The sequence below is a fragment of the Etheostoma spectabile genome, chromosome 16, assembly GCF_008692095.1.
Source record: "Etheostoma spectabile isolate EspeVRDwgs_2016 chromosome 16, UIUC_Espe_1.0, whole genome shotgun sequence".
NCBI lineage: Eukaryota > Metazoa > Chordata > Actinopteri > Perciformes > Percidae > Etheostoma > Etheostoma spectabile.
Window position 1 is genome coordinate 4,567,067 of NC_045748.1, and position 4,111 is coordinate 4,571,177.

Below are 4,111 nucleotides of genomic sequence, written 5' to 3' on the forward strand. Positions count from 1 at the left end.
CACACACACACACACATACACACATTAGAGTGCACATGCATTGACCTCCAGCAGCAACTGGGCCATCCCAGGGAGCCGGGCTCACACATCCTTGCTAATCCCTATCAATGGGCACACATGCACATGCTCACAACGTTTGCTGGAAAGATAGGCTCAAGTTTCCTCAGATTGTAGATGTCAATGTGACCCTAGCCATGCTAACATGAGTGTGGAATAGCAAGCAGCTTGTCACCAAGCATCCAGTGTCTTGTCAGAAACAGGAGGCCGGGCGGGCAGGCCAGCGCGGCGCTCACTCCTGCCTTGTCAACAGTTGATGTAGCCGGCCCTGATTCTATTCCTTGGCTTACTATTGCCTGGTCAACTGTGCTTAAGACCACAGTGCACTGGCTTGTCAGTAATGGTATCTTACAGAGCAGACAAACTGCTCTCAGTAACCAGCAATGTCCTCAGAGCTGTCTCACAGCAGAAACGGGGCTAGAAAAAGAGGTCTTGTCAGCATGATCAGGACACGGGTGGGTTAATACAATTCCTGGGCTTATCGCTTTTCAGCAATTCTAGGTCACAGAGATGGCAACCGGCACTGATCTTAATATTGCCTTGTCAATGTGCATAGCTACATCTGTTGATTATGCAAGAGGCAGCCAGAGAGTAAAATTATTCCTTGTCTGCAGGGTCAGGATATTGGCGTTGTGTTGTTCCCATGTCAACACTGCTAGGTCAGCGATGGCAACCAGTCCTACTCATTCTGTTGCCTTTCCTTAGTCTGGACTAGCATGGGGGAAAACCTATCCATCCTGCTGCTGGAAGACTCTAGGCCATGTTTTCTTTCCAAGATTTAAAGCTGCAATGGCCTTACCATAATTTACATTTGAGAGGGAATAAGAGGTAACGGAGGCTACAGTACATAGGTATTTATATCAGCCTGATTTTAAACAAGTTATTGATATATTGCAAAAAAGGACCAAAAACACATCCTGATGTTTGACATGATAAGTGAGCATGGAGAGCTCTCAGGTAATATTGAATCCATTGGAGCAAAATAGGCTCATAGGTGACACATGCACAAACACTGAAAACACACATGCGCGCACAAACACTGAAAACGCACATGAGCGCACACACACACACACACACACACACACACACACGTCAGTAGAGAAGAAAGAAACCATAGGCTGAGATAACGCAAACATGTACACATGCACACACATACAGAACAAAACGGACAAAAACAACATATACATTATTATTATTATTATTATTATTATTATTATAATAATAATAATAATAATAATAATAATAATAATCATCATCATCAAAATAATATTGACTGAAAGTCAATTTGCAGCAAACTGCATTTGCTAAATAAATCAGGCACGGGGAGAGGGTATATCGTGAACAAATTCATGTTGATATAATCTAAAATAGAGTGTGTGTATGTGTGGGTGTACTCTTGTAGACAGAGAGGCTGACTGTGTGTGTGTGTGTGTGTTGTGGTTGTTTGTGTGTGGGGGGGGGGGGGGGGTGTCGACCCCCTTAGGATCAAAACACACAGTCTCACATTACTGAGGACCCCACACACAGACACACTCACAGGCAAGAGATTCATGTGCTTGTACAAGTGTAGATGACACGGTGGTGTCTACTAAGCAATTTGCCGACCGGCATGCCAACGGGACCACTTGCAGTAGTTGAGAGAGAGGGAGAGAGAAAAGATGAAAGAAAGGTTCTCATCTTCATGGACCATGTTACATGTACGCCGCTTCACGGAGGCTTCTTTGAATGCACCATGGATACAAATTGGGGTGACAATCCATGTATGGCTCAGTGGTAGAGCAGTTGCCTGCCAATTTGAAGGTTGGCGGTTCAATCCTGGCCCTGCAGTTGCATGTCGAAGCGTCCTTGGGCAAGACACTGAACCCAGAGCTGCGCCGTCGGAGTCTAAATGTGTGTGAGTTTATCTGATGAGTGGATGGCACCTTGTACGGCCGCCTTGGCCACAGTGTTTAAATGGTGAATGGTTCCTGTACTATGTAAAGTGCATTGAGTAGTCCTTAAGAACAGAAAAGCATGATATAAGAACAGCCCCTTTACATTCATATCTGGACTAGTCATTTTGGTTAGTCGCACTGACCAATACCTTCCAAGTAGAAAGAGAGTAGGCTGCATGAAGTGACAGCTTTAGTTTTTTTTGGTGTTGAGTTTGGAGCTGCAAAACCACTTAGCGTGTGGCCAAGTTAAAAATATCAAATAAAAAGCTTTCAGTGGGGAAAATGTCAAGAAAACCAGCTCTTTTAAGGAGACATCTTTGGCAGTTTGTTGTCTCCCCTTAAACTCAAAGCTTTACACGGAAAGGACAACAGATTTAGCTTTAAGGTTGTGTAAAATACACCTCCACAAGTTTCAGTTGCAGACCCACATTGTTCTCTTCATGGACAGAGATAATGCAATCAGGAGTAATGCTTAAATAAATACGATGCCAATATATTTTGCCAATTGCACAGATGAATGTGCGATGCACTATACATTGCCAATCGTCTACAATACATCCCGTCTCTTGAACTAAAGAAAAAAACAGTGCAACTACACACATTAGAACTTTACAACACTCCATAGCAAAACAGGTGAAAAAGGCACAATTCAGTTGTATTTCTTTTTCGATATTTCAACTTTAAAATGGTTACGCCCTCCACTGTGTTCAAAGTTTTACTAGACCGTCCCCTATCATTTAAAGAAAATCTATTACCTTTGCCTCAAATTAATAGTGACCTTTTAAAAGCTCAATGCAATTGTGTGTCTACGGCAAACAACGTTGTTGACAATTCCAGCAAAATAACGTAAAGCGAAACGTGGAGGATGATGTCGGTCTCCATTCTAAGTTGTGAACCTTCACACACTTCCTTACTCCAATATGCTTCACAGCTTCACATTATACAACAAAACTATAAAACCCTAACCCTAACAATGTTGAAGCAGACTCTATGTCTGGTAAGGTACCAGACCAGGATGAAGGGAAAACTTAAAAAGGTTACTGTACTTTCCTAGGGATCTTAAAAAAATCAACACAATCCTTCTCAAAGCAGAATCCGAGTCCTGAAATGGAGAAAAAAATGATTCCCAATCTCATTAACATCCTTACCTGTAACAGACAGAAAGACCTACCCTCCTGAGTCTCAGTCCCCTGAATCTTCCCTCTATCCAATTCGTTTTATGTGTCTTGTGTTTCTCAGTTCTTTCTTTATGCAAGATGACATATGCCTTCGTACGTCCCGATTGGGGAGAATATATCTGTGAACTTAAACTCAATTACAGCTCTGGCAAAAATCCAAAATCCAGGGGTAATCACAGTGCATTACACCTGGTGGTCAGCGGTAGCCTGAAGCTTCAGCAGACTTGTGTCCTCAGTTCAAAACCCCAAACTGGTATGAGGACAGGGGAGGGGGGACAATGGCTGGGAAAAGAAAATGAGTAATGCTCTCCCCTCCCTTGAGGACTAAAGTCAAACTGCCCTTAAGCAAGGCATTTAGCCCCCAATTCCTCTGGTGCAGCTGCTGAGCGAGCAACAATTTGCATTTGCTAATTCTGTATGCAAATATCATCCGTCATTCGCGTACAAAAATAGATCTTTTAAGATCGGAAGCAGACTTTTTGGCATTAAACGTTCATGCTTCAGGTCTCCGAGTTCATAAAATGTGTGTATACAGACTATTCTTGTTCAAAGCATTGCGGCAGGCATGGACTTCCCTGTATGAAACCCTATAGTCCTGAGCTGTCAGCATGAATGCATGGCAGTGGCCTCCATGGAATCTGAATATCTGTCTACGTGTGTGTCCGTAGTTCCTGCATGAGAGCGTCTGTGTAGTTCCTCTACGAGTGTGTATGTGTACACGCCACTGGTTGTGTGTGACGTGTGTGTGTGTGTGTGTGTGTGTGTGTGTGTGTGTCTTCTGCGTGCCCCCACATTTCTGAAGTTTCCGTATCTGACCGTCGACATGTGTGTGTGTCGCTGGCATTTCTGGACAGAGGAATTCTATCCACCTCCGCTGAGTCCTTTCAACGCCCGCCACCACACACACACACACAGACACACACAGACACACACAGACACACA

At 43.7% G+C, this 4,111-nt stretch overlaps 1 protein-coding gene across 1 annotated transcript in view; it reads right to left on the reverse strand.

The window, feature by feature from the left end:
• The window catches only part of cntfr (ciliary neurotrophic factor receptor), a 252,365-nt gene that overhangs the window by 201,165 nt on the left and 47,089 nt on the right, over nucleotides 1-4,111 (reverse strand). The window lies entirely within an intron of this gene.